This window comes from Oryx dammah, unplaced genomic scaffold (genome assembly GCF_014754425.2).
Source record: "Oryx dammah isolate SB20612 unplaced genomic scaffold, SCBI_Odam_1.1 HiC_scaffold_29, whole genome shotgun sequence".
In the NCBI taxonomy this organism is placed as follows: domain Eukaryota; kingdom Metazoa; phylum Chordata; class Mammalia; order Artiodactyla; family Bovidae; genus Oryx; species Oryx dammah.
Genome location: NW_024070213.1, coordinates 50,650,278 through 50,663,315, shown reverse-complemented (window position 1 = coordinate 50,663,315; position 13,038 = coordinate 50,650,278). Strand labels below are relative to the sequence as shown.

Sequence of the window (13,038 nt, the reverse complement as noted above, 5' to 3'; positions counted from 1 at the left end):
CAAGAATTATAGATCTGGATAGCAATCAGTTGCTAAAAAGTAACTTACATCATCAAATAAATATTCAACAACATTTTACATGTAGCACCAGACTTAAGGAGACAGGAAAAGGGCTGATACATCATTAAAAAGTTTCAACCAAACATTTCCCCAAATCCATTCTATCTTTGCACAATATTCTGGAGTATTTTGTCTGTGCTCTGAAAATTTGAGAGAGCTAACAAACTCTCTTCTCTCAAAATATACCTCTTATAACTCTGCTTCCTGGTTGTCCCAGTTTACCATTTATCTATATGCTTATCATAATATCTTATATGTTCATTAGAAGAAGCAGTGGGCATTAAGAGAAGCAGAAGATAGCAGGATAAGTTTGATGAGAAAAAACATGAAGTATAATCATTAGAATTTTAGATTTTAAAATTCATTTTAGCTTGGAAACCTAAAATTAAACTTTGTCACATATTCAATCATTTCTTTGTGGCATTTTCCAGGAGCTGAAAACTGATCTCCTTTATCTTAAAAAAAAAAAAAGAAGAAGAAGAGAAAGAAAAATAGCTAATTTGCCATAAATAACAATTTGTCTTCAAAATTAAAAGTTTATTTTAAAATTAAAGCGATGCTTCTTAATTCTTCTCCTTCTAAGGAACTTCTGAACTTGACATTTGACCAGAGGTCACAGTCGGCAAACGAAGATTATTAACCTTTAGGAATTAGCAAAACGGCAGAGACACTCCGAGGGATGAAATCAGGAAAGGCAAGGTATCATAGTACTCCAGGGATTCCTTATGAACCAAAGTGTTGTGAGAACTTGTTGGCAGTGATCTGGGGAAACGCTTCACCGTGGATTTGGCTCAAGCCTTTAATTCACTGTAAACAACTGGCTACAATGCCTCTTTCATTTTCCCGGGGTTCAGACTGCACACCCAGGAGCTCTGAGTGCATTGGCAATGGCCTTTTTCCTTTTCTCCTCATGAACTTGAGGAAGAATTGAGTCAAAAAGCACATTATTTATGATTCTTCTGAGACTGGTTTCAGGTACTTTTTATCCACCTACTATTCTAGATGATATGTGTTAAGCTAACTTTTTGAGGTGAGTTAAGCTAACTTTTTGAGGAGATGTCAACCTAACATGGTCTTTGACCACATGTCTGTTCCATCCCCAAAACCATCTAGTACCATGGGAGAGAATGAGAGGGAGGCCAGAAGGCTCTGGGCTCTGAATTCCTGAGGCCAGCTCCTCCCTGGATATCCCAGTCAGCCAACCCAATAAATTCCTGTATTTTCCTTAAACAGCTTTGAAATGATGTTCCATTTCTTGCAAACAAGAATCCTTACAAATGCATTCCTTGTAACCAAAACAGTGTGCACATACACAGAGAAGCTTGCAGGGGCCAGATGATAATAACAGGTACAATTTACAGAGCTTAATTTGTGCCCAGATCTATGTTGACCATTTAGGTACATTGTTATCTTCTTTAATTCTTATGAACAAACTCAGATGGATTATATTACTAACTCCATTTTTTAAACGAGGAAATTGTGACTCAGAGAGAGTAACTTGCTCAAAATCACACAGCTAGTATTTAAATGGTGGGGCAGGGATTTGAAATTAGGGCTTTCTGACTTCAAAGCTGATGCCCTTTAACCACTCTTTAGGACTCTTGAAGAGCTATTTTGGCTCCCCTAGAGGCAGGGGAGGTGGGCTGCAGGTAACAGATGTCACTGTGTGTTGATAAAATTCACAGCTCCCAGGAAAGTTGGTCCACTTTCCCCTGAGTGCTCAGTTACTCTAACTATTAAGGTCATACCAAAGAGTAAGTATCGATGCATCTGAAAAGGGTGCTATCTTTTCCTGTCCAGCATGTTGTCAACTCTAAACTCTGTTTAAGATAAAATAAGAGGCTTCAGAAACCTGATATGGCACATCTAACTGCAAGGTACAGCAGTGGTGAGTCAAGGAAGGGAATTCCTGAAACAAATTCTTATAGGAAAACTTCTAAGGTGATTTTGAAATGCAAGGCTGAGAGGAGTTCTTGAGAAGGTTTCCAAGAAAAAACCTGTTTTGTTTACTTTTTTAAAAGAATATGAGATTGTTATAGAGATTCAGTATGCCTGATTGGCATCTTTCTCCCTGTCTTTACAATTCCATCTCATCTCTGACGGTGGCACATTCCATTTAAGCTGCTGTAAAGTGGTGTTTCCAATATTTACAGGCAAAAGCGTTCTAATTAAGTAGGTACAGAGATGTTTGCATCTTCTAGAGAGGAGCTGATGGCGTGGATTTGGCAGAGGGAGCAGAAGGGTAAAGGGGTAGAAGAACAATGGGAGAGATCAGGGACAAGAGCTAGAGAGAACAGCTGCAGGATACTTAAGAAGACACAGAGTAAGAAGCAGAGATCTGGGGCCAAGAGAAACTGGGGCAGAGGCTGAGAGAGCTCTTCTGAGCTAACATGGCTCCTGCCTGTGAGGAAATGCATCACAAGACTCATTCCTGCACGGACGAGGACCCGATGCACGGCCGTGCAGACCACCTGCCAGCTCTCTCCCACTCTACACACAACCTGTGTATAGCCTATGGAACCCCACACTTGCCTGCTTTCCCACCCACTGTGTGATCGCTCATTCTCAGATTCTTCGGCTATTTCCTCATCTCCAGAACTTCTAAATGGTGGAACACCTCAGGATTCAATTTTTTATTTCTTCTCTCTCTAAACTCTTGCCTTAGGCAGTCTCACCCTGTTTCCTGGATTGAATGCATGCGTGCTCAGTAGCTCAGTTATGTCCGAAACTGAGGACATATAAACCTTGCAACCCTGTGGACTATAAACTCACCAGGTTCCTCTGTCCAAGGGATTCCCCAGGCAAGAATCCTGGAGCAGGTTGCCATTTCCTTCTCCAGGGGATCTTCCTGACCCAGGAACTGAAACTTTGTCTCCTATGTCTCCTGCGTTGGCAGGTGGATTCTTTACCACCTCACACCTGGGAAGCCCCTCCTGGCTTGAGATACCATTTACATGCTGATTACTCCCAAATTACTGTCTGCAGCCCATTTCTCTCATGTGGACTCTAGACTCCTAAAGCTAAGTGTCTGTGGGCATCTCCACTTGGAGGCATCCTCATGTCGAAATCTTAGCTCCTGATGTTCCCACACCATCATCTTTCCCAACTCCATTCTTATAATTGCTCCATGAAAATAAGCTTGGTTTTGTCCTTGACTCTTCTCTGTTTCTCCTTCCCTACAGATGGACTGACAACAAAGCCTGTCAGTTCCACCTTCAAAATACATCCAGAATCTTCACCACCTGTACTGCCTTCGCCCTGGTCTGATCAGCATCATCCTTTGATAGGATGATACTGTCTTTGTCCCCCTTTAGTTGAATATTTTTTATATTAGATTTCTGTTCAGAATTCTCCAAGGCCTCTCTATTTCTCTTAGAGTAGAAGCTGAAGTCCAATCAGTGTCCTATAAGATCTCACCTGATCACACTGCCCTCCTTGCCAGATACTCTTCTGCCTCAGAGCCCTTTATACTCCTGGCACATGGCATGATGTTCCCTTTACCCAGAACACTCCTCCCAGATATCCACGTGGCTCACTTCTTCACTTTGCTCAGACTCAGGCAAAACCCCTAACCCCAGTTATATGTATTACTTCTTAGTTCCCCAATCAGGGACTGAATACCCCCTGCATTGGGAGCACAGAGTCTTAACCACTGGACTGCCAGGAAAGTCTATATTCTTCTCAGCAATGACAACCATCCAACATACTGCCCATTTTTCACTGGTTTATTGTCTTTCCCCTCCAACAGTAGGGGATTTCCTCATAGCTCAGTTGGTAAAGAATCTGCCTGCAATGCAGGAGATTTGAGTTTGAATCCTGGATCAGAAAGATCCTCTGGAGAAGGAAATGGCAACCCACTCCAGTATTCTTGCCTGTAGAATCCCATAGACAGAGGAGCCTGGCAGGCTACAGTCTATGGGGTTGCAAAAGTTGGACACCGACTTAGCGACTAAACCACCAACATCCAACAATAGGCTACAAGTTCCATAGATGTAGGGTATTTTGTCTGTTTTTGTTCATTGCCATATGCCCAGCACAAGTGCCCAGAGATATAAACTCTCAAAAATAATTACAGACTGGAGGGATGAACAAGTGGCCCTCTCCTCCAGGAAGCTGCACAAGAACATCAAACATCATCTGTTCTCACCTGAAATCAGCACCTGCCCCACAGAAGCTCCTCTGGTGTTCTCTGAGCATCCTCTTCTGCTTCCTCCCAACCCCTCATCCAACCAACCTCTGATTCTGACAGTTCCACCTCGTGTTTCTCAACCCCTCTCCTTTCTATCCTGCCTCATCTCACTCATTACCTCTGTAGGAACTTCCCGCCTGGACTTTCTACCTCTGGAATCTCTGCTCCCTCCCCTTCCCCAATCCATCATTGGCACAGTGGTCACAGTGACTATCTTTATTGTTTAATAATTATATCAAATTAATTGGAAACATACACTCAGCTTTAATATCCTTATTTTTTGTTTGATTTTCCTTTTCCTTATCACTTGAAACATTTCAAGTCTACAAAAAGCTGAAAGAATTAATGTTCATATACCCTACACCAGATTTACCAATTGGTAACATGTTGCCATATTTCCTTTCTCTCTTTCTCCCCACTTCCTGCCTCCCCCCTCACACACACACACACACACACACACACACACACACACATGCACACAGGCACACACACACGGCTCTTCAGCCCTAAATACTTCATCATGCGATTCTCAAGGACAAGGACATCCTCCTGTATAATCACAATGCCATTATCACACCTAAGAAAAATAAGAGAAAGGCCAAGAAGAAGACCCAAACCCTCTGCTTTTATTCTTGGCCTTTCTCTTACCTTCACAACAGGGATGCCCAGAACTGTATCCTCTGCACGTCTGTAAGCTTTCCTAGGCTGAGTGACTTCTGTGTTGTGGTTTCCCTATAGTAACAGTCAAGCCTTGAACATTCAGAGCCCATAGACCTGACTACAGGACGGCAAGAAAGAGGCAGCTGGAGTGTCACCTCACAGTCGGTGTTGGAAAGAGGGAATCCTTAGGAAAGGCCCTGAATGGTGGCAAGGAGAATCTTGCATAGAGAACTGTTTACCAGATGCCAGAGTTTGGGGCTGTGGCCAAATCTGGAAAGAATGTTTTGAGACCTGGCAGTTGCTAAGGGGATTAGCTCTGCCTTAGAAGAAAAGGCAAAACTGGGAAAGACTCCAGAAAAGTATTCCAAAAATCAGAGCCCATAAGTTTTATTTTACATGCCAAATCTAATCAGTTGGTAGGAGTTTTCAGAATTGATAAATGGAGATGGCGTCTAAAGCCATCACCAGACTCAGTAAAAGAAAGAGAGAGAGAGAAAAGAAGGAAGGAAGGAAGAAAGAAAGAAAGAAAGAGAGCACTGTGATTGATTAATCATGTCTGCCATGGGTTCAGGTAAAGAGTAATGGGAAAGGACCTGAGAATCAAAAGGAAGAAAAAAGTTAGGGCTCCTAAAATGTACTTTTGAATGACTTAAATCCAGCAGAGCATATATCTGAGTGGAAACAACACAGGCTTTGTGACTTTGAATACTGGTTCTGCCTCATTTCTTACTGTGTAATCTTGGGCAATTTACAAAACCCAATCTGTGAAATGGGACTGTTTTGCAGATTAGATAAAATAATGCATTACAAAAATAATTACTTACATAGTAATTTCCATGAACCAGACATTGGTCTAAGACCTTTGCATGTAAATTAATTAAATTGATTCCCACCACAACCCTAAAAGGTTATTCTTCCTAGTTTATCCCAGGAAACTGAATCTCAGAGAGGTAAAGAGAACTGCCAAGAAGATCTGTGATTTCACAGAATTCTATAAGACTCGACTCTGAAGTTCACAGGTGCATAAAACACAGTAGGGCTCTTCAGCTTAAACCAGGCAGGCTGCAGAGCCATCAACAGGACAGGAGCAAGGGGTTCACTTGAAGAGAAGAAAAGGGACAAAACCAGGACTTAAGAATTTGACCTTCAATAAGACACCTCTGGCGTTTTTATGTTTTGCTGGAGCATGAAGGTCTTACTCCAGATCCACCAAAATACACAGGATAGGGAAGTCTTCATTTTGCAGAGGACCCATCCTGCTTTCTCCTGCATTGGATTCAAGCATTCTTTTACAACGTGGCCTTAGATCAGGTGTTGACAAACTACAGTCAGATCCTGCCCATCATTGTTTGTTTTTTTTTCTAAATAACGTTTTGTGGGAACATAGCCAGGCTTATTCTTTGATGTTGATGTTTGATGTTTTTTCCATGGCCGATTCCACACTACTTCTGCAGAACAGAGCCATCATGATGGAGGCCACCTGGCCTGCAAAGCCCCTTATATGGCCCTTTGCAATGACCGTTTGCTGATTTCTGCTGCCCACCTTAGGCCAGACTTTGTACATATCAATATGTCACGTATGACCAATCATCTTGGGTGTTCACCAGGGGAGGTAGCAAGTGGGACGTCCACAAGAGGAACCAAGATAAACACAGGTGTGGGCAGAAGAGGATATTGCAAGGCTTCCCTGGAAGTCCAGGGGTTAATGCTCCAAGTGTCCATTGCAGGGGGCACAGGTTCAGTACCTGGTCGAGGAACTAAGATCCCACATGCCATGTGGCAAGGCCCAAAAATAAAAATTAAATTAAAAAATAGTATATTGCAGAGTAATAACATGTTAAGCTATGTGATGTGATAAAATGGCTTGGCATCAACTGGGAACTGCAGTGTTAAACAAGCAAGCAGATTTCTGCGGAACTTCTTAAGACTTTTAAAATGCCGTCACGACTTGAGCGTGCTGAGAGGAGGACGTGGCTCACAGAACATATTTTCCTCATGGGACTATCTTCTTTGGAACATTCTTTGGCAGATGCTGAAATAAAAGAAGGCTTTGGAATCAAGCTCCCTGGGAACTAGGAATGAAACGGTGAGGGCTGTGGCTTGGTGAGCGTGTCTTTCTCTCATCAAGGGAAGAGGCAAGAGAACTAAAGAGAGGCAGAGTGGAAAAAAGAAGGAGAGGTGTTTGAAGAGAAGGAAGAATGTTGGGCCCTGGAGAGACAACTTGGGTGGATGTAAGGAACATCTGGTGACTGGACTATTGGGGGGAACCGTGTATCCAAAGCGGGGCTATGGCCCAGTGCAGGGTGTGTGGTCACGTTCACCAGCCCCAGCATCATCAGCAGCACCTCTAGAGAAGCTTCCCTCCCTCCCTGAGGGCTCACTGCTCTGCGGATCCTCATTATGTCCTTCCAGACACAAGAAAGTAAAAGTGTTAGTCACTTGTCACTTGACAAAGCCTTGGTGTTTCCCTGATGGCTCAGCTGGTAACGAATCTGCCAGCAATGCAGGAGAACTGGATTTGATGCCTGGGTTGGGAAGATCCCCTGGAGAAGGGAATGACTGCCAACTGCAGTATTCTTGCCTGGAGAATCCCATGGACAGAGTAGCCTGGCGGGCTATAGTCCATGAAGTCACAAAGAATCAGACACGACTGAGCGACCGCCAGTGCAGGAGACTCTGGAGACATGGGTTCAATCCCTGGGTCAGGAAGATACCCTGGAATATATTCTTGCCTGGAAAATTCTACAAACAGAGGAGCATGGACAGTGCATGGGACCACAGAGAGTCGGACACAACTGAGAGACTGAGCACACAACACATTCACACATATGATGTCGCTTAATTCCTATTTTACCAATAAGAAGAGTCACCCAGAGTCAAAGTTGCTAAGTGGCAGTGCAAAGACTTATCTCTGTGAGTCAGACCCCAGAGCCCATGTTCTCACCACTGCCCTGCACAGCTCTGAGTCAGATAGAGACCCAGAATTCCATCATGCAGCATGCAAAAGCACTCTGTGTATGAATGCAACACCAAAACATTCGGAGGAAAAAGACAAACAAACCAGTGTCGCTTGGGATATTTGGCTGCACAGGGCCAAACAGCTAGGGACTGCCTTTTCCACAGCACATTCAGATGTTTGGATATCATATTTTCTTTTTCTCTTTTTCCTCTTATATTAAGTATCCCTTCTTAACTTATGTCATAAGTTACATATCAGTCTTTATCAGCCTTAGCCAATGTATTATTCTTGCTCATAAAGTGAACATAAGAGGACATTTTTTGAACATTAAAAAGCATTTCTCAGCCTGAACACTACGACTACTGTATTTACAATAAGCTCTTATTTAGATTTCATATGATTGCTAGTTCTTTGCAGGGGAAGGGGGTGGGGTGCTTGGAGCTCTCAGAACAGCTTCCTAGGATGGATTCCGAAAACAAGATTCATAACTCAATTAAATCTTTTGTGGCTCAGAAACATACCTGCTTTAAATGCTAGCATTTATCAAGTCCTAGCTAGCCGATGATTTCCACACTGAAAATATGAGGAAAACAGTAAATCAACACTTTTTGGCGGGTAGGGAGATGGAGATAAATCCAGGTCTGGAAAAGCAATGCAGGATGTGAAAAACTTGCACACTATTTTGGATTTGCGGCGATGGCAAAAAAAATGAAGATTCCGCTGCCATGCTACAAACATCAGCTGGGGGCGCCTGAAGGCGGTTTGCGTGGGACAGTCCACCTCAGATCTACTTTCTTGCGTCTACAGCAAAATAAAGGACAGCTGCCAGCAGGCCAGAGTGAAATAGACAGGCTGTCACCCTGTTGTAAATTTCTGTTTACCTGGTGAGCGGTGAGGTCAGGGTTCTGGGTTCCTCCGTCCAAAGAGCTGCAGGGCAGAGCGTTCAAATCGTGGCTGGCCCCAGGGTACTGCCCTTCATGGTGCTTCAGCTGCTTCTAAGATCCCATTGGAAATCTCAAAGGGCTGGAGAGCCTCGAGGCCAATATTCCGTTTCCAAGAGAGTCCTGCTCCCCCACTGCACCTCCCTTGCTTGCGTCGACTTTGGAGTGGGTCGGGTTTCTTCCACCCCTGCTCCAAGCAGCTGGGAATCCAGGCGCTGTGCTGGCCGAGTGAGGAGGCCTCTGAAACCACTTCCAGATGTGCTTGGCTGGCTGGCTCCGATGGGCCAGACTTCCTTTTGCAGCCTCCTCCGGCAGCCCGCAAATCATTTTGAAAACAAGGCTGCTCTGGAGGTAAAGATGCAAAACTGGAAAAAAGCAAATGCTTGGAGGGTGAATTTCCACCACACATTGGGTCTCAGGTAAATGTTGAGAGGGCAGAAGTGAAGAAATTAAGTGCATACCAGTTTTAAGACTGTCTTCATGGCCACTAGAGTCGCCTGAAATGCCCTTGTCATTAGAATGCATTCATCTCCAAGTCAAAACCCAGATAACAACTGTCGTATCCTCTGCCAAGGCAATGATAGTGACAGAAAGTTTCTAGATGGTGTGTTTTGTGCCTGAACATGGAAAGGAATCAGGCAGTGCATCAGCCCCACCCAGTTCTGTGCTGTTCTGTGTTCCTGCCATTTATTCTCAGAAACCCAGGAAACCATGCCAGCACTTTGCCTGGGATCATGGAATGTATTCAGCAGCGGCTTCTCTCCCTAGTTCCTACAAGGAAATGAGTCTGCCTCTGCTCACTGCCTCCATCTAAAATGATATTGCCCAACAGAAATATAATGCAAGCCACATTGCCATTTAAAATTTTCCAGTAGTCACTTTAAGAAAAATATTGTGTCCACAAGTCTTTTCTCTATGTCAGCGTCTCCACTGCTGTCCTGCAAACAGGTTCATCAGTGCCATCTTTCTAGATTCCATGTATGTGCGTTAATACAGTGGGGGAAGGTGGAGGAGGGACAAACTGGAAGAGTAAGAATGAAAAATATACATTACCATGTGTAAAATGGATAGCCAAAGGGAATTGCTGTATTAAACAGGGAGCTCTAATCTGGTACTCTGTGACAACCTAGAGGGGTGGGATAGGATGGGAGGTGGGAAGGATGTTCAGGAGGGAGGGGACATATGTATACCTATGGCTGATTCATGTTGATGCGCAGCAGAAACTAACACAATATTGTAAAGCCACGATCTTCCAATAATTAAAAAATAAAAGCTCTTGGTTTAAAAAAAGTATAGTGAAGTAAGTCAGAGAAAAACAAATATTGTATGATAACGGGTATATGTGGAATCTAGAAAAATGGAACTGATGGACCTATTTGCAGTGCAGGGACAGAGATGCCGATGCACAGAACGGACTTGTGGACGTAGTGGGGGAAGGAAAGCGTGGGACGAATTGAGAGAAGAGCACTGACACACATGCACTAGCGTGTGGAAGACAGATAGCTGGTGGGAAGCTGCTCTATAGCACAGGGAGCTCAGCCTGCTGCTCTCTGATGACCCAGAGGGGTGGCATGTGGTGGGGGACTGGAAGGGAGGTCTAAGAGGGAGGGCATCTATGTGTACATATAGCTGACTTGCACTGCTGCAAAGCAGAAACTAAAGTAACATGTAATGCAGTTGCCCTCCAACTTAAAAATAAAGCATTTTAGAAATCCTTCACAAAAAAGAAAAACACAAAGAGGTCAAATTAATTTTAATGATACATTTTATTTAACTCAATATATTAGAAATATTATTTCAACATTTAATTGGCAGAAAACTTATTAACAAGACCTTTTACACTTTTTGTTTTGCATGAAGCCTTTAAAATCTGGTGTGTCTTTTACATTTGCAACATATCTCAATTCCAACACTAAATTTCATCAGAAACAACTGATATGTATTTAGATTTTATAAAATTTATGATTTAAAAAATAGATTTGCAGGCTCAGGTTGCTCCAAACACACTTCAAACTTTTCCAGTAACTGGATCATGAATCAGTTTCTCAACTGAAATTGATTAAGACTAGGTACAATTTAAAATTCAGTTCCTCAGTGGCACTAGTCACATTTTAAGTTCTCATAGTCAGTGTTGCTAGTGGCTACTATAAGGAACACTGTGGCTCTGAAGGATTTAGTGGGGGCTGGTTTCAGACTTGAACTTGCAGAGTCAGAGTATCTAGACCAGATCTATTTGTATAGAACTTCGAACATTAACAAAGCATTTTCATATCTTCTATTTTGTTTTATCTGTATAACATTCTTGTTAGGTAAGTTGAACAGATATCTTTTGCCCAGTCTGCAAATGAGCAAGCTGAGTCTTTGAGCAAGTTAAAGTCCAAGCTCCCACAGCAATATAGTAAGGAAGCAGGGACTGGAATTTCTGTTCAGCACTTTGCAAATGCTTCTTACTTGAGAAGTGTTTCAAATACTAGGATTTGGGGCAGCAACTCTGGGGTTAAATTGTATCCATAATTATTTCTTCACTTGGTCATTCTTCAAGTGAATTACTGGGCAGTCCAGTGGTTGGGACTCAGCATCTTCACTGCCAAAGGCCCGGGGAACTAAGATCCTGCAGACAGCATGGCATGGCCAAAAATTAAAAAAAAAAAAAAAAAAAGCCAACAAGGTCATCCTTCAGAAGCACTGTAGAGAATGACTGGCAGCCCTGTGTCATTCTCTTGTATACTCTATACTAGGGCCTCCCTGGTGGCTCAGCAGTAAAGAATCTGCCTGCCAATGCAGGAAACACAGGACCTGGGTTCAATCCCTGGGTTGGGAAGATCCCCTGGAGTAGAAAATGGCAATCTGCTCTAGTATCTCTGCCTGGAAAATTCCATGGACTGAGGAGCCTGGTGGGCTACAGCCCATGAGGTTGCAAAGGAGTCCGACAAGAGTTAGTAAGTAAACAACAGCAAAGAGCCTTTACATCACCAGCAAGTGTGCCACCTTTTTTTGGAGCAGACTTGACTTCACACTATTCCTCTTCTCTCTTTACTTCCAGGAACCTGTTTTAAACCACAACTCTCCTCGATGTTTCAGCTAACAGGTGTGGTTGTAAGATATTTATCTTTGGTTGCAGCAAAGATACATTTTATATATTGATCACCTGCAGGAAGTTAGAAGATTCTGGGTGATAGCTTGGGGTACTGTGGGCTAAGTTCTCTTGCTCCAACCCTCACTGCAACTACATGAACAAAATACCAACATTTCCTGGGTCAGGGCTGGCCACTGCCATTTCAGAAGCTCCAAGCTCCACACCTGCTGAGTCCAGTTTTCTCCAAAGGCTGGGTTTTCCTCTCCTTCCCATCTCTCATCCACTTAGCCAAATGCCTGACCCAGTGGAAGAGGTGGTGAATAAGGAGGTTCAGAGAGTATGAGAACAAAGCACCCAAGAAGGGGACTCAGAACCAAAATAATGATCATGTTGTTTCATAGACCCTGCTTGCTGATCATACTAACTTCCATATGGAGCCAAATCTCTCTATCATTGTTCTTGGTACACTTTCTGCCTGATCCCTTACTGCCTCCAACTGCAGATTCTCCTTTATTTCTGCTGGGCCATGTTCTGAGGAAGCAAGAGGCTTATTATCTATGACATGGATTTCCACACTGGATGCATAGATTCTCCCCTGTGGAAGAAACAAGAATAGAAAGAGATGCAGGATATAGGAGCACCCTGAGAAGTGCAGTGGTTACCAGCCTGGGCTCTGGAGACTGACAGAGATCTAGGTGTCAGCTCAGGTGTTATACTTACACATTCCTGAAAAAGCCCAATTTCCTCATCTATTAAATGAAGAAGCTTCTTGTGAAGGTTAAAAAACATCATGCATGTAAAGCACTAAGGGCTAGGGTTAGGGTATAAGCTATTATTAGTGTTGTTGCAGTGTTCACACTTCAAAGTATGAACAAAAGAAAGACATTGTAACAGTGAGTGAGTGGTGACTTTTTGTTTTAAAGTCCACATTTGTTATACACTGTTGCCAACATTGATAGCCTGGTACTACTTAGTAACCTCTCTGCTTCTTCCCTTCAAATATAAAAGTTTTGGGAAAACAGAATTATGAACTTGGCTAAAAAATGGTAGAAGGGAGTGCAACAAACCTACATGGAATATGTTGTTCAATAAAGTTCTTGGGGAAAATGAAAAATGTGTCTTTCATTTTTACTTAAAAACTGAAGGAACTTTT

General features: G+C 43.1%; 1 protein-coding gene across 2 annotated transcripts in view; it reads right to left on the bottom strand.

Annotated features, from left to right (window-relative positions):
• GLT8D2 (glycosyltransferase 8 domain containing 2) overlaps nucleotides 1-8,970 on the bottom strand; it is a 37,706-nt gene extending 28,736 nt beyond the window's left edge. Inside the window, exon 1 of one of the 2 annotated variants that reach the window (XM_040234835.1) lies at nucleotides 8,750-8,970. The gene's annotated coding sequence lies outside the window, so the exon portion shown is untranslated. The remainder of the gene's footprint in view (nucleotides 1-8,749) is intronic. The other variant, XM_040234837.1, reaches the window with a different exon arrangement.
• Nucleotides 8,971-13,038: the final 4,068 nt, after the last annotated feature.